General features: G+C 37.0%; 1 protein-coding gene and 1 long non-coding RNA gene across 6 annotated transcripts in view; one reads left to right on the forward strand and one right to left on the reverse strand.

Annotated features, from left to right (window-relative positions):
- Positions 1-22,038, reverse strand: part of ARID4B (AT-rich interaction domain 4B) — a 127,995-nt gene that overhangs the window by 91,085 nt on the left and 14,872 nt on the right. The gene's annotated exons all lie outside the window — the stretch shown is intronic.
- Positions 2,667-21,574, forward strand: LOC116667291. Its single transcript, XR_004324154.1, has 3 exons — positions 2,667-2,747; positions 12,398-12,403; positions 21,563-21,574. It is a non-coding gene; the product is annotated as an uncharacterized LOC116667291 (long non-coding RNA).

The raw sequence follows: 22,038 nt of genomic DNA on the forward strand, positions 1-22,038 counted from the left end.
AATCAGAACACTCTCAGAATTTCATTATGAAACCTGCCTTCCAGCCTACTGTGATGACCATGGCCCCCTTGCCACCAGCTAGACTCTGCTACCTTAGGATTCGCTGACTCCACGAAAGTCATGAAAAATATTTCAGCAGCACTCCCTTCCATAAACATTCCCAGCTGGGAAGAAAAGCCAATAAACCCCTTAAATTCTAGCATTCCCTTGCTAACCCATGTTCCCCAAGAAAATAATGAAGAGAGAATCTACCAGTCTGTGATTACCCAAGAGACATGATTAAATTCCAAGTGATATGGGGAAGATTCACTGAGCACACAAAAATAAAGAATCTTTCATTTATATTAAAAATAGATAAGTAAGCTTTTCTAATAAATATTTCTTATGTTCATCTTCATGAGCCATGTGTCCTAAGAACATTCTGCGAGAAAAGCAGCAGGTGCACAACACACAGGAGTAGACAACGATGCCGTCAACTGTTCGCTCACTGTCAGTGCCCTGTGGTAGTCACGCCCTTCTATGTAAATTCTGATCATTCTTGCATATGTAAGACTGTGGATTACACTGTAAACTAGAAAAGAAGTTTTTAAAATGTGTCCTGAGGACCACTAGTACCAATATCACCTGGGAACTTGTTACAAATACAAATTCTCAGGCCCTACTCCAGGCATCCTGTATCAGAAACTCGGGGGAGGGAATCAGCAATTTGTGTTTTAGCAAGCCTTCCAGAGAGCTCTGATGCACCCCAGAGTATGAAAATCAATGCCCTAGAGGTTATTTCTCTAGGTCCTCACTGGGAACTTGTAATAGATAAATGCAGCAACTGTTTGGTTTCCAGACCAATATAATACAAGGTACCATGGAAGGAATGGCGAAAGTGAAAGCCATCTGGGGGATTTTGGCTACCATTTACCAACCTGAGAGATGACGGGAAGGTGATAATGAAAAAATATTTAATGTACACACAGAATGAAATAAGACAATGAAAGCAGGCTCATTTAAAATAAAATAATACAGAAAAGTGGTTTAAGAAGATTATAGCAAAGAAATAAAAAACTGAGATAAAACTATCAATGCAAAAATTAAAACTAAGAAAAGTGAAAGGCAAAACTTCTCTACAGAAAAGAGTTACCGCAGCAGGCCTGACTGCTATTTTTGGCCTGCTTGCAAGGTTGGCCCTTGGATCACAACTGGGAATTTACAGGGATTTCAGGAGAGTTTCCACAATTAATAGACAAGAGCAGCTCACTGCGCCTACACTGTATGCACATGTGACACACTTTATGCTCAACACCCGCTTTTACTCTCAGAGTTGGGACCTGGGGTGTGTGTCAGGTACGGGGTCTCTCTGTGACTGGCCCCCCCATAAAAGCCCTGGATGCTGTACCGCTAATGAGCTTTCCTGTTGGCAACAGTTCTTCTATGTTGTCACAATTCATTGCTAGAGGACTTAAGTGTGCCTATGTGACTACTGAGAGAAGACTCTGGAAGCTTTCACCTGGTTTCCCCAAGACTTCACCCCAAACATCTTTTCCTTTCGCTGATTATGCTTGGTGTTCTTTTGTTGTAACAAACCACAGCCCAAGTACAACCACACACCGAGTCCTGTGAGTCCTCTCAGCCAAGTGGACTTGAGAACTCCCAACACACTCTGACTTCAGTTATGAGCTCTCTGACAGTCACATGGCAGGGCTAAAAACACTGACCATCACCAAATCTGACAGGCCTCTATTTTTCTTACTTGACCCATTAATACAAGATTTTAATATTACTTTATTTCCATTTTCTTACTCTTTTTACCATATCCATTAAGTGTGACTTGAATTACATGCTCAGCCCTTGGCCAGTGAAGGGCAGGGCACCTACGCTGACAGTCCATCAGGGAACTTGGTATGCTGCCACCAAATGAGGGCAGAATACACGCCAGGCAGGCCCAAACAGGAGACGACTGCTAAAACCAGGCTCTTCGGCAAACACAAAATTTACTTCAGGGATGTTGGGAAGCACTTCAAAGAAGACAGTCATGACCTTCCACTTGAAACTAAGTTTATGGAGTCCTGAGTGACACCTAATTGTTAATTAATATGTTAAGACATAAAAACAGAAAAAACCAAAGTGGTTTCATATGTAAAACCAAAATAAAAAGTCACAGGCTCTGGAGATAGGAGGGACGACTTGCCATCAGGCTGCTTCTCACCAGGGCAACTCTATACAGCACACGTCACGGCGAGCAGAATCTACTATGTAGCTCAGTGGTCGGCAACTCTGAGGAGGACGGGTAATATCTCATAAAAATCTATTCTTTATACCATTTAAAAGACCAAGGAGAAATGCTAGAAATATTAGAGACATACAAATGAAGAGAAAGTAATAGATTACAAATCATGTTAGATATCAATAATGTAATAATTTTCAGGCACAAAAATGGCCCTTAAGACTTTCCTACTTGAGGTGAAATATCAGCCCAGGGATATACACCATGATTCAGGAGAAGAAGGATCTAATGAGAAACAAAGACAAACACTGAAATACTACAATTAAGTGGCGTACTTGGAGGAGTCAAAGTCATCAAAAACACAACCACTATGTAAAGCATAATGGTGCCTAACAATGGTCTGCCCTTAACACTGTGATACACTATCAAAACTGTCCACAGCCAGGACTTTGCTTACTTACATCCTCAACAGATGAAGGTTTTATACCGCCCAGGTAAACCCAAGATCTGACATTAGCGCTGCACTGATGTGGTCCTTCACTGCCGCCTCTAACTCACAGAAAGCAATACCATGCTCTAGATTACTTCAGAGAATACAAGCAGGTGAAGGCAACCTGCACACTGGGTATCCCCTGGGGTGTAAATGTAGTCAATGAAAAAATGAGTTCCGTGGGTCAGATTTTGGAAGCACAAGTAGATAAACCAAGGTGGTGTGAACAACAGATGAAGACTACTATATATACAAGCAGAGTTATCCTGAAAGCAGTAAGAGCGTTTTTCTGTAGGTCTCTGAAGACCCTGCAATTAAAGACAGAATTTTTAGAGATTATGTACATAATGGCAATAAAGCTTGTGCTTTCTGACCCAAAAAAGTTTAAGAATTTCTATTCCAGCATGGCTTTTCATAAAGGTTACCTAATTAAAATGGGAGAAAGGGGGAGAACAAGAAAACTTTGAAGGAAGTTAATCAGACTTAACCAGATATGAAAATATTTACTACCAAAGACATTATTTAATATTATAACAAAATAATACATTTGATATCACATCTTTCAAAGCACATTCATTTCTATCAAAAAAACCCCAAAAACCAAAGCCCCTGGAGGTAAATAGGAAAAGTACTATTACCTATTGGTATAAAAGAACAAACAGAGGCAGGCTGTAAGCGGTTATGAGGGCACAACTGCTTAGAGGCAGGAAGAGATTAAACCCAGATTTTTGTTCAGTGTTCCTCCATGTTGCCTATCAGGTAGCAGCAGCCCATCATCATTTAAAAATCTATCCATAACTAATACGTAAGTTAAACCTACCCACCCATTCAGGGGTCACTGTGTCAAACTGTTAAAAAGAAAAGTTATATATAAAATACATATACAGGTAAAGACTTGAGAGGATATACTAAATATTAATAGCAGTTATCTCTGCAATGTATGAATTATGGGTATTTTTCCTGTCTGCTTTTCTAGATTTTCCATTATTTCCTATAATGAGTTTTTTATAATAACCAGAAACCAAATAAAACGTTGGTTTTTAATATAAAGTTATTCATATTAAATATTTGTATTTAATATTACTTAAAGGCTGTCAATTATGAGATCTCTTGCCAAGAAAAGGTAACTTCAACTCTCTCTAAAAGAAATGAAATCCATCCTCTATTTTAAATAAATCTCCATTAATTCTATAAAGGCCTAACATTGCCTGCTTTCCAAGTATCCTGCAAAATCATCTTAAGATGCAATGAGATAAACTGATCAGATAGAGAAATATACTTATTTCACCAGGTTTCATCTGTTTATACTTAATTGACAAGTATATCTTTAAAAATATGACTATGGCCTATTATTTCAACAAAATATTAAATGATTCAATTCTAAATGATATACATTTTCACCTCAACTTGGTTTTTATTTTAACTCTGCCAAAATTTCCCTATTTCCTGCATAACTGGGCCTACTGCCATTTCCACAGTTATCAGAAGTAATTGTGCTTCTTCCACAAAGATTAAAATACTAGACGTGGTTAACCAGAGAATACAACATACCATCCTTCTACTGTACTTCCCCTATCTTATACCTCATATTTAAGTAGGCACTAAGGCTTATCAAGAATACAGTCACTATCATGAAGAAAAGAGTTAAATTAAGTTTAAAACAATCTTTCAGACAACATAAAATATCAAGACATTTTGTTAAGAATTCCATTCAAAAATTTTAAGGCTTGATGTTAGAAAAAGGTAAAAACTGTAGTCAGCATCTACAAGTGACCTACTTTTCCCAAAGGTTCCCAAAAACCTAAGTTTTATACATCCTTAAGTAATATAATTATTCAAATATTACCAAAAATGCAAACCTTCTATTAACTATAACCAACATGAAATCCTAAAGTAACATCTATGACACCAACCAAAATTATTTCCACAGTCTCAATGAGGTAGTGTAAAAGAAGATACAGGTAAACAGTGGAAGAAGCAGATTGATAAAGAAATGAAACTCTTTATGACAATCTGACGTCTTATCTAAATCACAATCAAATATTATTCAGCCCCAATTTAATGAATACAGTGAGCTAAACTGATCATTTCTTCAACAGATACTAGGCATAAATTCTGATGCACCATTTTTGTGTTTCTAGAATATTGACTTTTTTTTTTTTAACGTGTAAGATATTTTCTTTTAAAGAAATTACTAGTATCTTCTTTCAGCCAAGACGGAGTAACAAGCAACACAACTCACTATCCAGCCTGAAACAAAAGAACAAACAAAATACTTTAAACAATGGTTTTTAAGTCACTGAACATCAGGCAAAAAAGGACAGAGATTCTCCAAAAGACAGAAGACAAATGAGGTGAGCCCTATAACCACTGCCTTGAGAGTTATCAGGCTTTGGCACAATACGAGAGAGCCTCGGCAAAGGCCATAAAACTCCTTCTTTGAAGAAGCAGAGAGTCTGAGGAAGCCAAAGTAGCTAGAGTTCACACAACAGGGTACCAGAGAGGAGAAGGCCGCACAGGAGAACCCTGGAGATCTCCAAAAGGTCAACCTCAAGAATTCAGCAGAGGTCTCATCAGCACACGCATGTGAGGGAACTACCCAAGGCCATGGAAAGGACCACGAGAAAGGATTAGAGAGAGCAGTGCCTGTTTACAAGGGGTCAAAAGAAGTTCTTGTTCCTGCCAGCCAGATTAGAAAGACTCATAATTTACGGGACATTGAGCAGCACTCTCAGAAAGGTCTTATCTTAGTAGTGGAGAAAAACTAGCCCTTACCTGAGCAGTGCTCCCAACCTGCCTAACAAGTCTCAAAAGCAAGACCCAAAAAGGTCAAACTGTTTCCAAGTCATGTGACTATATCCTAAGAAAAAGCTCAAGAAGATTTACAGGACTACCAAAATATCCAGCACTCAATGGGGCAAAATTCACAGTATCTGGCATCCAAATAAGACTAAAAGGCATGCAAAGAGGTAGAAACACATGAGCCATAATGGTAATAACCAGTCACTCAAAACTGATCCTGAACTGTCCAGAATTAACACCTATGGACATCAATTAATAAGTGTATTCCATACATTCAAAAAGTCAAATAAAGACACGGAAAATAATTTTAAAAGACTCAAAAGAAACTTTCACATATGAAAACTACAATGTCTGAGATGAAAAATTTACTAGATGAGGAAAAGGTTAGTGAACTTGAAGACACAGTAATAGAAACTATCCAAAATAAAACAAAAAGAAAAAAGAACCCCCCTCCCACCTGCAAAAAATGAAGAAGATGAGGAGAGTGTGGCACATTTTCAACAGCCTAACATACCTGTCACTGAGATCCCCAAAGAAAATGAAAACATTTTTTTCAAAGAAATGATGGCCAAATTGTTCCCAAACTGGATGAAAACTATAAACCTACAGATCCACGAAGTTCAGCAAATTCCAAGCAAAAGTAAATAATGCTGTCAACCAACTCGACCTGATTTACATCTCCAGCCCTCCCCCCAACAAGAAGAGAAAATACATTTTTCTCATCTGCACACAAAACATTTACCAAGATCACATTCTGGGTCACAAATCAAGTATCAATAAGTTTGAAAGCATTTAAGTGACACAAAGTGTGGCCCCGATGGAATTAATTTAGAAATCAGTAACTGAAATTATCTCTGAAAAGTCTACAAATACTTGGAAACTAAGTAACACATGTCAAAATAACCCATGGGTGAAAGAAGAAATCAAAAGGAAAATGAAGAAGTATTCTGAGCAGAATGAAAACAAAAATATAACATATTGGGATGTGTAGGATGTTGCTAAAGCAGTACTTAGGCATGTATTTATAGCACTTAATGCCTACATCAAAAAAAAAAAAAAGTTCTTGAATCAATGACTTCAAGTTCACTTACCTTAAGACACTAGGAAAAGAGCAAATTAAACCTGAAGTAAGTAGGAGATAGGAAATAATAAAAATCAACATAAATATCAATGCAACAGAAAATGGAAAAAGAGAAAATCAGTAAAAATAAAATGTGATTTGTTGAAAACAATGAAATTGCTAATCTAGGCAGATGGATCATGACAAAAAGAAAAAAGATGAAAGCTACCATTATCAAGAATGAGGGAGGTGACACCACCATAAGAGTCTACAAATACTAAAAGTATAAAAAGGTAATATTATGAACAACTCCATGCCAATGAGCTCAACAACTTAGATAAAATGAACAGATCCCTTGGAAGACACAAACTACAACAGCACACACAACAAGAAACGGTAACTGAAACAGATCTTTATTTTAAAAATTTACCCAGTAGTTATAAATTTTCCTGCAAAGAAAACTTAAGGCCCAAAAGATTTCACTGGTGGATGTAATGAAACATTTAAAGCAGAAATAGTAATTTACAAAAAAATATTCTGGAACTAATAAGTGGCTTTAGGACACATAATCAATATAGACACATCAACTGTACTATATGCAAAGTGATCAGAAATTAAAATTTTAGAGCAATACCATTTACAATAGAATACAAAATTACTAAATATTTGGGGATAACTCTGGCAAAAGATGACAGTTCTCATTCTGAGAATACTAATATATCAAGATTCCCTTACACAAGTAGTTTTCAAACTGTGAGTCACAACCTATTAATAAATTGTGAGTATAATTTGGTGGGTCCTGTCCAGCATTTCAAAAAATGAAGTTGAAAAGAAGAGAAAATACCTGAGTGAAATGAAGATGGTAGAGTTATTATTTTGTGAAATTTGTGTTTTCAGTGTTTGTGTTTACATTAATGGGCTGTTATTTTTTTTCTTGAGGAAAAACCCACCAAGATGCTTGGCTGAGGATTAGGGCCAAAGCAAAGGATGAGAAGCTCCAACTCGAAGTACTGGCCCTAAAGCAAGGAACCAGAGAGGTATGGGGACCGGAGAGTGTACTTCTGATAGGTGAGAACCAGGCAGGCATAGGCTCTGTGCTCCAGCCATGCCAGGCTTTCACAGCTTTCAATTCTCCCCGCCCCCTGGGCCTTCGGCCACAGAGTTGTCTGTCCCAGGAGAATCCCTCCTCCTAGTTCCCATCTGGAAAACTCCTATTCATTTGCCAAAGTTCTGCATTTCTTCAACTTTTTGTGTGGCCCCAGGTCAGAACACACAGAATCTACCATCGCTGTCTTACTCTACCTACTTTATGAGCTATCTTTCCACCATTTCTTTATCTATCTGTGACCCATTTATATTTAAAGTAAATGATTTGCATTTCAGTTAACAATAATGAGGTATCACCTCACACCAGTCAGAATGGCTATCATTAAGAAGTCTACAAATGATAAGTGCTGGAGAGGATGTGGAGAAAATGGAATCCTCCTACACGGCTGGTAGGAATGTAAATTGGCACAGTCACTACAAAAACAGTATGGAGATTTCTTTAAAAACTAAAAATAGAGTTATTATATGATCCAGCAATCTCACTCCTGGCATATATCTGGATAAAACTCCAAACTGAAAAGACACATGCACCCCAATGTTCACAGCAGCACTATTTACACAAGAGCCAAGACATGGAAACAACCTAGATTTCCATCGACAGATGACTGGATAAAGAAGCTGTGGTATGTCTATATAAAGGGATACTACTCAGCCATAAAAAGAATGAAACAATGCCATGTGCAGCAACATGGATGGATCTGGAGATTGTCATATTAAGCGAAGTAAGTCAGAGAGAGAACAATAGCATATGATATCATTTACACGTGGAATCTTGGGGAAAAAAAGATACAAATTCTATTTACAAACCAAAACAGACTTACAGACACAGAAAACAAACCACAGTTACCAAAGGCGGAAAGACAGGGGAGGGATAAATTAGGAGTTTGGGATTAGCAGATACCCATTACTACATATAAAACAGATAAACAACAAGGACCTACTATATAGCACAGGGAACTATATTCAATTTCTTATGATAACATGTAATGGAAAGGAATCTGAAAAGAAAATATATGTGTAAGTGTAACTGAATCGCTTTGCTGTACACCTGAAACTAACATTGAAAATCAACTACACTTCAATAAAAAATTAAATTAAAAAAGAAAATAGGCTAAATGACAGGCGATTTCCAGTTACTGGTCTGGCCTGTAAGGAGATTGGAAGTCATCACTTCCACCCAAAACCAAAACCAAAACCAAAACCAAAACCAAAACCAAAACCAAAACCAAAACCAAAAAAAAAAAAAAAAAAAAAAAAAAAAAAGCAAACTGAAAATCAGTAACTTTTCTTACATCCAATAGAGAACTAAGGTCACAGAAGAAACCACTGCCCAGACTGGAGAGAGAACCAGCCAGCACAGACTACCGTTATTTACCAGAGAGGCAGCGCAGGAGTAGAGCCCTGTACTGGAGGCCCCACCTGGGCAGCCTGAGAGCGGAAAAACTCCAAGGGGCTCAGGGTTAGGAAAGCCCCCACACTTTCATGCACTCATGAAATGAGAACACAGGCTCTCACAGAGAACATCAGAGAAAAATCTCCCTAATGCTCTGGCAGCGGAAGAGGAAACTTATTCACCATTTTGAAATACACCCAGAACATTCAGTAAAAACAGAGCCCTGCCCTCAAGAGAAACTGTTTTATGAGAGTCTAACCTACTGGGGCTTTACCAGAGCCTAACTGACCAGTGGTGGGGGAGTAAAATGCCCAACTCCAGCTCTCAAGCCTTCTGGTCCCATTTAAGGAGGAGAAGCATCTGTGAAGGTCACAGCCCAAGGACACCAGCTCACTAGAAGAATGACACCTGATCACAGGACTACTTCCCCCACACCTTTACATTATATCCACGTAACTCCTGCATAATAACAAATGAAATTTGATTACAAATGAAAACCTGCATGTATCAGACCTTATTTAAGAAATCTCTAGGAAAACCTGAAAGACAAAAAAAAGCGAGTACACGAAAGGAAATTTTAGCCTCTAATACCTACGGCTACAGCAAACAGTAAACATAGCCTAACTCCTAGGCGATAAACATAAAACCTCATACTAAAGGCCTCAGTTCCTTTTACCCAGTACATCATGCCCAGGCTTCAGTAAAAAATTACAAAGCATACTAACACAGTTTGAAGAAAGAGCGTGTATCAGAACGAGACTCAGCTACGGCAGAGAAGGGGATGCTCAGACAGGGACTGTAAACGGCAAGGCTAAGTGAAATGAGTCAGAGAAAGACAAATAGTGCATGACATCACTTATATGTGGAATCTAAAAAGTACAACAAACTAGTGACTATAACAAAACAGAAACAGACACACAGATCTAAAGAACAAACTAGAGGTTACCAGGGGGATAGGAAGGGGGAGGGGCATATAGAGGTCAAAAGTTAAGAGGTACAAACTATTATGTATAAAACAAGCCACAAGGATATACTGTACAACTTGGGGAATATAGCCAGTATTTTGTAATAGCTATAAACGGAGTATATAACCTTTAAAAACTGTGAATCACTGTATTGTACACCTGTAACTTACATAATACTGTACCATAAACTATACTTCAATTTTTTAAATAAATAAGTAAATAATAAAAATGAAGTAAATGGCAGACATCAGTGCACTTTCCCCTAAATAATTCAGCATACACACTGCCCTTTTAGTTTTTAAACTAAAAATCATATCCCTTACCCAGAAACCTGAAACTGGAATAGCAAATACCCATTCTTTGTAACAAAAATAAATTCTTTTATCTCTGGAGTGGGAGGAGGGAGAATTAAGCATAGAATTATTACTATTATTACTAAGAACCCAGCAGCAAATGTTCCTCCCATTCTTCTTCAGTTTCCTTTTCCTTCTCCCCTTTTCCCTATTTCTCCTACTCCCTCATCACTGAGTGGGGAAAGAATAAGAGAAAGAAGGTAAGAGAAGAAAATGGCTGAGAGGCTGCATGTAAAATTACGATCCACTGAGTCACATACTGCACCAAAAACCTAATATGCAGCAGGCACTAGTCAAGAACTGGGGATGCAATCTAGGATCTAGTATTCGTTTCAAAGGAGTCTAGTGGAGGGGTCAGTTAAACGAGTGAGCAATTACAACACAGAAATAACTACTGTGATCAGGTTCTGAAGCAGCAGGGCATGCAGAGGGACATAAATCAGCCTTAGGGTGTCAGGGAAGGTGTCCTAGGAGAAAGAATCAAGGCATGTAATGACCCGAAATCAGAAGTACCATGTCCGGAGAACTGGAGAGCAAGGGGAAAGGTGGCAATGCAGGGGGTCGCGATTATGAATGAGCATATGGAGAATTCTGAGAGCCACCACGGGAGGAGCACGGCGTGACAGCAACAGGAGAACCACGGCAAACTTCCGTGCAGAGAAGCGACACAGTCTGACATGCGTCTCAGATCACCATGGCTCCTCTGTGGAAAACGGGCTCCAGGAACACAAGACAGAATCAGAGAGACAGGTAGGAACCTCTTGTCAGAATCCACAAGATATAAGGTAGGGACAGAGACAGAAGGACTGACTGGAAACATCTTTATATTTCAGTGACTAATGGAATAAAGGGATGAAGAAGAATTTTATATTTTTTTCCTCTCACTGCTGATTCGTCCTTCACAAGAACAGATCTGATCCTGGACCAGTAAAAACTAAGAAAACTGAACTAGAGTGATATCTAGACCGCAGGAGAAGTTGGAGAAGCGAAGGGGAGGACGAGAGAAAATTCCAGAGGAGGACACTGGGGAAGCAAAGAACAGCTCTGACTATGTTTTCTATCTTGCATGTATTAGAACCACTAGTATTCATGATGGTGTACGGGAAAAGGACTCATTTGTATTCTTGTATTTGCCCTGAAGTGGTGAACATGCATTACATCAAGTAAATTAATGCCTAATTATCAGCAAATCAGTAAAATACATCTTTATTCGCCACCCAGTGACTCAACTGGCAGCTACTATTTTCATTAAGAACTGTTAAACGAGCCTGGCTAAATAAGAACACATTCTCATATGAATTCTTGGTCCCAAACAATTTAGTCTTTTTTTTTTATCAAACACCTTAATACATGAACTCACTTGCTTTACAAAAATACAGAAACACAGACGCACACAGCAGTGAGTGTTGCCTCCCGCCACCCCCCCCTCTTCTCACACCCTCTTCAGCAGGACTACCAGCCCCTGTGAGGAGTACCCTGCCAGCCCCCCTTCTCTGCATTCGCAGGGATCTACGGGTGAAACAACATACTTCTATTGCCAAAGTGTGTGTAAAATCACCTTTCAGTTAGTGTTAGTTATAAATAATGAAACATTAAAGTAAGTCCTACGTTACCAGACCCAACTCCATCCTCTTCCCAGTGATACACACTTTTATCATTTTGGCATACATCCTTCCAGATTTTTTCCCAGACTTTTCCATTTATAGACATGTATATGCATCCATATATAGTATTTCTGTGACTATATTTTTACTGAATTGGTACTGTATTTAATGCAATGTCTTTCAACTTTGATTTTTCACTGAAAAAATGTTTTTGAGATCTTTCCAATCAGTAAACACCGACTATCACATTATTTTTGTGGTACAATTACTGTAGGAATTTACCATGGTTTGTTTGGCTTCTTCTCTACTAATGACACTAAATGGTGTCCAGCTGTCCCCACCACAACAGGCTGCAGTAAACATATGCACACATGCTTCCTTCTGCACGTGGACAAGTGTTGCTCTCAGGCAGATGTCAAGGAGAACATCGGTTTTGGTTTTTTTTGAGATAATGCAAATTTTTCAGGAATTTCTAAAATATGATTCTGCTGCCTTGAAGACCAATACATACTGAAAAAAAGGAGATTCTTATGTATAGCTATTATTCTACTTTCAACCAAAGCTTTTCTAGCACTGGAGGAGCTTAACAATATGGCATCTTGAATACAAATTACCATTAATTTCTTCACCAGTTATTAGCAATGCAACATCTAATAGTCTTGAAAAAAACATGTATTCAATATGATAACTGTCAAAATTTTAAAAACACATATATCCACAGCCCCAGGAATATACACCAAGATTTATCTAACAGATATACTTGTACATGTGTGAGATAACATATCTTCAAAGGTCATAGATGCATCATTTGTCACAGATGGAAGTCAGTGTATCTAGCTAAATCTCTAACTTAATTCAAAGTGATGATGAGTTAATGACCTTGGGAGGATATTCAATATATGCCTTACTTTAAATAGTAAGCTAATTCAAAGTTCAGAAGTTACAAAAGGAAATATTGATAAATTTAGCAACAAAAAAAATTCTGCATGGCAAACAAAACAACAGAAGCTACACAAAGCAAATCAAAATACAAATGACAAATCCTAAAAGAACTATGTGTAATCTATATCACTACAAAGAGCTAGTGTCCCATATGTAAACAACACCTAGAAATCAATAGTTCATAAAAAGACTAACCACTGAACAGGAAAATGAACATATTATGAGATAGTTGACATAAAAAGAAACCCAAGTGGCTCTCAAACATAAAGAGAAGTTCAAAACTCACTCATTAAGAGAAACACAAATAAAACTACTCCAAGATACCACTTTCCACTAGCAGACTGCAAAAGTTCAGAAGTCTGGTCACATACTTGGCTGGTAAGTTTTGGGAAAACAAGAAATCATACTGCTGGGGAGAATGTACATCTGTCTATATGGGGAAAAATCAGCAAGGATTATCAAAATAAAAAATATATATACCCTTTAAACCAGAAAGCCTACCCTCAGAAACTGATCACACACAGATACTCTTGCTCACGTATGAAATAACCTACGTACAAAGTTACCTCAGAGCTGTTTGTAAAAGCAAAAAGTCAACAAGAACCCAAACATTCTAAAATAGGGGAGTGGTTAAGTAAACTACATCACAGCACAGAGCTGCAGAAACAACTGGGGAGATCTGGGGTTGCCTGGGGCTAGAGATGGGATGAGCGTTGACTGCAGATGGGCAAGAGGCAACGTTTTAGGGGTGACAGAAATGTTACAAAACTGGATTGTGGTGATGAGTGAACAACCCTACACATTTATTTAAAACCACTGGTTTTATACTTATAATGGTTTAACTTTGATGTCAAAATTATACTTCAATAAAGCTGTTAAGAGAATGAGGGCATCTCATCACACTGGTGTACATACAGTGCAGTGAAACATCTCCCAGGTGTGCTAAAGGACAAAATTGAACAGTATGGAACAGTATGTATGCTTTAAAAACTGAAGGTAAAAAAAGAGAGGAATAAGAAGGCAGATCTGTGCTTTACTTTTCTATGCATAAGTAACATTGAAATGATGCACAAGAAACAGTAGTGGTTACCTGTGTAGAAAGAAGGAAACTCAAAAAATGGAGGGAAAAGGTGGGATGAAAGCGTTTTTTACTACAATTTTTAACTTTTCAGCCATGTAAGTGTTTTAACCATCTGCAAAATTAAATTAAAAAAAATAGATATTTGGACTTCAACAATACAGATATATCTTCTAACGTAAATTGTATGCTTCTGTATTTCATTACATACTACATGTGAGAAATTCTTGCAATCATCCTGATTGTCCCCGAGAGCCTGCCTTTGTGAAGTGTTGCATATGCCTACAGAAATCTTGCATCCTGAATATTCTGGGAACAGTTCCAGTTTCAAATATTCATTTCTAATGCTGCTGATTTATATATCAACAAAGGCTCTTGAAAATTCCCAATTTTCCGGGTTATATCTGCAGTGACTTCTAGAAGACGCATACAAAAAATCCTGTTTTAAAATCACATGACCCAGTTTGAGGCTGAGGAAGCAGATTCATCAAGGATATTTGTAAAACTTTAAATTTCAACTTCTCTATTTTTACTGAGCAAGATAAATTTATGTATCTATTTGTAGGTAAGAGAACAGGTAAAAGCAGCCCCCAAAGTCTCTGCCGGGCAGAAAAACCAGAAGAGTCCTCTGAAAATATACTTTAGGGAAGAAAAGCTGAAGTAAACTAAGCAGTCAGGAAGACCGGTCCAAGGGAAGGCTGCGGGCTCAAATGAAGACAGCTCTTCTGAGACTCCACAATACACTCCTCATACCTGTGTGGCTACACTGACCCTCCTGAAACCTGCAGGGCAGCAAAGCCATGCTCTACAAAGACGAGCTCCTACTCCACTCCTCACCCGCCACGTGCCAGGCACCACTCAGTAACATCAGCCCAGTTAATCTCATAACGACACTGAGGCATGCTAGTGTCATCCTGAGTATCTAAGCACAGGAACTAAGAAGCAGCATCACACAATTGAATGTCAGAATCAAGGCCAAAAATATACATGCTACAAGAGAGATTTCCGTGTTTCCCCCCTTAGATTTTCTTACATCTGAATTACTGATCACTAACAACTTTGCAGAAGTAGAGAACTTTCACACTTAATAAAGCGGTACATGCCAGCAAAACTGGGAAGCATGGCAATGGCACAAAGCGGACACTAAACATTCTCTGCATTCCCCTCCTAGAGACAGTCACTTGCTACAGGTTCTCCAGACCTTCTCCAGGATACATCAACAACTACTGTGCCTACCTCAATAAAGCTGCTTTAAAAAAAGAGAAAACAAGACCTTAATATACAAGTCCATACCCCTTAACTGTATTAAATCAGTAAGATTTGACTTAAAAAATAAAAAGCAAGTTAATTCAATAACCTGTGAAGTAAATCATCTTGCTTCTCTAAATAGTACAAATATAAGCAAAGGCAAACCAGTGCCCAAATCTAGGTAAGGCACCACACAGAATATTCTAAAAACCAGGGATACTGCGGCGGGGAGTGGGGGGGACAATGAGAGGAAAATAGGGCCAAATAAAGTCTAGCAACCCAATACAGCAGTACCACCTGTTTGTCACCACCTACCTACTCAAGAGCTGATTTTAACATCTATTTCCATGGTAGTTAGGCATCAAGCAAATGATACATACAAAAAACTGCTAGGGAAAGATTCCGTCTTTCTCCTCCACTAGAAAAGTACCTAGTCTGGCAAATTTGAGCCACATAATCTGAAAGTTTGACCCTATATCATAATTTCAATATCAGCCTGCGCAACATCTTTAAAGAGGTAACTGATGGGGGGACAGAATTATTTACTATCTGCAGATATCACAATCACAACTTTTAAGCAATTACATTTCCATCTGCCTTTTATGACATGCAATATTTTCAAAATCCAGTAAAATATGTGAAATTCTAAAAAGCAATATATAAACAAGAACTATTTACTGCCATCTAGCAACCACCTGGTGACTAGGAAAATTTATACTGGACTTTTAAACCTGAACCTTAAAAACTCATACAAGCATAAATTAAATTTTAAATTAAAACACATGGTAAAATAATACTTCATTTCTTTAGTGATAGAAAATGGGGAGAATGATGATATGCCAACCAGTGACTTTAAAAAAAAATACTCTCAACATTTTGAAACAATGTAAATATTTCACACCAAAAAAATTAAAAAGGAAAAAAGAGTAATCCCTAAAAATCAAGAACAAACTGAACTAAATGACCTGTTTATCAAGTTGTTAGGATAAGCACACAGGAACAATTATTTCAAGTCAATTTTAAATAAGTACTCTGTTCTTCTGTCTATAGTGGAATGTAGCCTAAGGACAAAAAGCAACACAAAGAAATCTTGAATTGCACTAATTAGTCTTATTGTGACTAATAAGACTGGCATTGTTATTTCAAAACAGGTATGTCACATATAACATATGTTAACATTGTCAGGAATATTTTTAGCATAAAAGATTTTTAGCATAAAGTTTAAAAGGTACAAATATAAAATAAGTTAAATCAAAACTCTAATTTTTCATGGGAATTGGAAATATTAGTATAAAGTCATCATTCATTTTTCTCTTTAAAAACAAACAAAAATGACCTTATTTCCTGGGTCTAAACACTAAAAAAGCCTAGAAACAGTAACAAAACCAGGAGCAATTAACATCCCTTATACCCTAGATATGATCTCTAAAAACCACTTCCCACTTGAGGACACCAGGGCTCCATGAAGAAATAGGTGATTCCAGGTCTGGGGCAGGAAATGTACAAGATGAACCTGAGAACTCTTGTGCCAGAAAGTAAGGAAATTATCAGAAACTAACGGGATCATATTCAAAGGAACACATGAATCCATCTGAAGGGACTCCAAATGGCCAAAGATCAGACAATTAAAATATCAAAAACAGCAATCACAATAGATTAAAACACATAGAATACATAAAAATCTACAATACTAAAAAAACAAAAAAATTAATTGCTCATTTTAGGAAGTTCCTAGAGGACCAACTCATTATTCTAAAAACCAGCAAAGTGAGAGAGAAAATAATCATTTATCCTGCATTTCTGTATTTTAGAGTCACCAGATACATAAAAGAATTTCAACTAATAAATGTAGTAGGAGTGCTATAATTAGAAAACCTTTCTTCAATCCTTATATAATGGATCAGGCAACAATCATTAGTTGTGAAAACCACTGGGTGAAAGTAGACAGGAAGTTTATAACTGACAGAGAAGGCTGACAACACCTAAAACCACTGACCAATTAATTGTAGCAATACTAAAAATGAATCAGCCTCACATTACCTGCCTCCTGATGATACGTGGGGGAACAATATAGCACCTCCTATGAAGTATGCTCACTAAAAAAGCCTCTAGAACTTAACACCAGTTTATAGGAAATACAGAGGTTAATCAAAACCAAAAAGATTCAATGAGCCCAATACAGAATGTGGGGAATTATACAGGCTAAATGACATGGTTCCTTCACCAAATAAATGGCATGAAAAGGGAGAAGATTTTACAGAAGAAACTCAGCTTGAGAGACGTATCTTTCGATTGCAATGTGATCCTAATGGATCCTAATAATTCCTAACAATTCAATTCAATTGTAAAAAACATTTTTGAGACAGAGAAATGTGAGCATTTCTAACTATCTAACTATAGGATGGCATTAAGGAATTACTGTTAATATTATTAGTTGTAACAACAGCATGGTGCTTATGTGTGAAATGATATCTGGAATTTGCTTTAAAATGCAACATAGGGAGGGGGAGGGGAGAAAAGGAGCCGCAGGGTGAAACATACACGAATGGCAAAATGTGGACAAGTGTTGAAGCCAACTGCTAAGTATATGAATATTCACTGAACTTCATTTTTGCACGCTTTAAATTTCCATAATAAAGTTTTAAAGCTGTTATCACCAGCATGTTCGTTACCCTCAAGTGTATTCATCTCTAGTCTGAGTCCCCATATTTGAATATCAATGAATTTTCCAAAACTTAAAAAAACTTTATAATGTTCCTAAAAGTGAGTTACTATATCGTATTAAATATAATACCTGCATTATAAATAGTCACTGTGCCTAATTAGGCTGGCTAAACATCTGTTTAGCAGATTGGTGCTTAGATAATATACAACTTCTTTTCATTTGAGATATTCATTGTACTTAATTAGGGCCCTATGTTTGTTTCATCAACACTTAATCACAGCTAATAAGCCATCAGGACAATTTAAGTTATAATTGGAGGGGCAAAGAGGGGGAGAACTAAAACACACTGTTAATGTTTGCCATAGAAAGCTGGCTTCGAGGGGGTGGGGTATAGCTCAAGTGGTAGAGCCCATGCTTAGCATGTATGAGGTCCTGGGTTCAATCCCCAGTACCTCTTTTAAGAACAAACAAATAAACCTAATTACCTCTCCCACCAAAAAAAAAAAAAAAAAGATTGTGGCTGAGAGGCCACTTAAAAAAAAAGCTGGCTTCGATCTGTACACAGGCATTTCATTCATTAAAAACTGCAGTCTTTTAAGTCTCTCATTGTACTTTCCAGAGTCGTCTTAAAGTTTGAACCGATTTTAAGTTCATATACATAAGGAGCTTTTAGTGTGAAAAACTAGGGGATAATAAACTGTATGTTTTTAAAATCCTCCAAAGGTTTAACATCCTAATAACAATAACGAATGCTGAGAGTTCAGCCTTGTCAAAAATGAACACAGGATAATAATACATCAAGGAGTTCTTTACTCACAGGAAAAACCGCTTCTTGCCTGTATCACTATTTGACCTTGCCATCTGACGAAATCTGAATCCTGGCGCTAGTTTAGAAGTAGAGCAATTCTCTGGGATACTGGATTATGAGTCAAGAGATCCAAGAGAAGGGGCTGGCCTACACCAGTTTGAATTCACAATTCTTATCAATGGGTGGTTGCTGCCTAAAGCACTATTTTGCAAAGGATTCTAAGGCTTCTTTTAGGACCAGCAGAAAGGGTCTTCAGAGTCCCTGACTTTTTAAATGTATGATACAAAGCATCTGGGAGCAGAAAAGAAAATGGCTTTATTAGGCATCTTTTTACTACTCTAGGAGGAATCTACACTCTACTACTTTCTCTGAGCCTCATATTCCTTATCTATAAACAGGGCTAATAGTATCTCTCATAGTGCTGTCATGAAGATTAAATGAGATATGTGTGCTTAGAAGACATTATATATATAGCCCAGAGAACTGCTCTACTTCTATATATATAAAGTACTCAATAAACATTGGCTGTCATTATTTTTTTTTTTACTATTATTCTTACTATAGTTTGTTCTACATTAAAGATGCCTTGCAGGAGAAAGGAAGGATAGCCACAATACATTTTAAATAAGTGTTATTCTTCAGTGATGGTGTCCTTCCTCCTCCCATTCATACCCTTGTTTTAAACATTTTTAAAGCCAAACTAACCTCCAGGGCTTTGGTTTAAATTGTTTATGCAGAAGTTTCACTTATGATATTTTCTTACATGTGTACAGACTACCTGGAGTATACTGTGGTCTCCAAGTTTGTGTTTCAATTTAAATACAAATATTATACAATTAAGAAAATAAACCCTAAAATTTAGAACAAAATCAGAAGTTTTATCATATTAAATCACTAAAATGTTGAATTTTCCTTTAAAAAGTACCCTCAAAAAAGATCCAGGTGTAAAAATAAACTAGATATCAACAGTCAAGTCAAAAAATAGATTACCTAGGGGGACGTTACAGCTCAAGTGGTAGAGTGCATGCTTAGCATGCACAAGGTCCTGGGTTCAGTCCCCAGTACTTCCATTAAATAAATAAACAAGCAAACAAACAAACCTAATCACCTTCCCCACCTAAAAAAAAATCATTACCTAAGTCAAATGAGATAAGAGATAAATAGATTATACATGTGAAGTTTAGTTATCTTACTGTAATATTAATAACAAAAAAGGTACCTAGCATAACAATATTTATGGAATATTCAGATGGATTTTAACAAGAGTATTTTTAAACAAAAACTTTTTAACTTTTGAAAAAATTAACTATTTAAAAATACAACACCATCAAAGAAAAACACCTAATAATACACAGGAAGCTAAATTTTAAAAAATTTTATTCTCCATATGTACATCAAGAAACTCGAGAATTCAATAAAAGTATGGAGTTATTTAAATAAAGACAGCAAGATCTTATTTAAACAAGAATGAACATACAGAAAGTACAAAATCCTAAGCACCAGAAGTAAATGAAAGAACGCAAGGGGGGTGGGCACAGGCACACGGGGCAGAGGGGGGTGGGGAGCCTCCAAACCTGACTGCCTGAAGTGTAGCTACTACAGAAGGGCTGAATTTTTAATTTTATTTAACTTTAATTAATTTTAACTTAAAAACTAATATTCAATTTGGTTATTAGAAAACTTTCACATGTGTTTAGAACAACCTAGACATGAAAATCTACTTTTTCACCTGTAAATTTTATGAACTCTAAATACAGATCAAGTAGCTCCAAGGAAAATTTAGTCCAAATTAAGATTACTATAGGTGTAAAACACACACCAGATTTCAGACAGTGTGAAAAAGGAATGTAAACTATCTCAATAATTTTATATTGACTACATGTTAAAATGACAATACTGTGGACACACAAGGTTAAACAGAGTATTATCGAAGTGACTTTTACCTTTTTAACGCAGCTACTAGGAAACTTACAGTTTACACGGCTCACACCGGACTCCTACTGACAACGCTGCTCTAAACACCACACCCCACATGGCAGTCTGCCTACTACTCATCCCTTCTCCCAGTTCTCATTATCAGTAACAACAGTTAACAACCATAGTTCACCAGTATCAGACACCATCCTAAATGCTTCACGTGGATTATCTCATTCAATCCCTCCAAAGTAGGAGGTAAGTTTTATCATTATCCTCATTTCAGAGATTTTAAATTAAGCATCAGAGAGGCTTAAGTCATTTGCCCAAACCAGAAGTGCCAGGTTCCAGGATTAGAATGCGTCTGGTTTGCAAGTATTCTTAACCATCGTGGTTCTACTATATCTCATCCTAAATTTATATTCCTAAATTATTAACGACATTGCCCCCCAAACAGACATTTCCCAGCAGGAAATGCCCACTCTGTTACCTTTTTTTTTTTTTATTAAACACTGTAGGGGAAAAAATGAACAAGGAAAGAAAAAAAATTAGGGCTCCAAGAACAAAGATTAATCAAAACTATATGAATTTGACTTCCAATAATTAGGCGCACAGGTAATAAGCACTCAGTTTATTTTATCATAATGCAGCGCACACTGACCATACTAAGTGCTTGTTCTAAACCACTAGCAATTGGTAATTTGAAGACATGTAGTAAAAGTGCCTTCTCCCTACTCTACAATATGTTACAGTTGTTTAATTTTTTGGCTCTTATAAACTAAACATAGTTTAAGTATTTTATGTCATCTTATTTAATTTATAACAAAACAATGAAATAAATATTATTCTCCTCATTTTTCATATCCTGAAAATAAGGCTCAAAGAAATAAACTGCCTAAGGTCATGCAACTGGTTAAGCGGCAGAGCACAATTTAAACCTAACCAAATCCATCCCAGTTTCCATACGATCAAGGTGATGGGGGAGGCACGCAACACACATCCTGAAACACGCACTCTTTTGCTTCTAATAGACCCCTGATGAAGTGTGACAATGAAGCGTGGTACTTGAACTTATCACCTCCATTAAAATAAGGTACCAATATTTAATTTTTTTAAAGTTAGATAATTTAAATACAGTACCACATGAACTATCAAACCCAATCATTCAGGTATCTACTTTCTAAGAAACACAGACAAAATATCTGATATATGTAGAACAAACTTTGAGAGCATAGATTTACAACTCAGGGTAGACAGAACCTTGTGAAACGGACTTTGTACTAATGCATGTAGGAAAATACATTGCTGCCCAGTATTTACCGCCTGTCATCAGAGTGTTATGGGGGCACTAGAAACAGGTAGAGAACAGTGACAGGACAAAGAGAGAAGGGCTG

Source organism: Camelus ferus, chromosome 11 (genome assembly GCF_009834535.1).
Source record: "Camelus ferus isolate YT-003-E chromosome 11, BCGSAC_Cfer_1.0, whole genome shotgun sequence".
Taxonomy (NCBI): Eukaryota; Metazoa; Chordata; class Mammalia; order Artiodactyla; family Camelidae; genus Camelus; species Camelus ferus.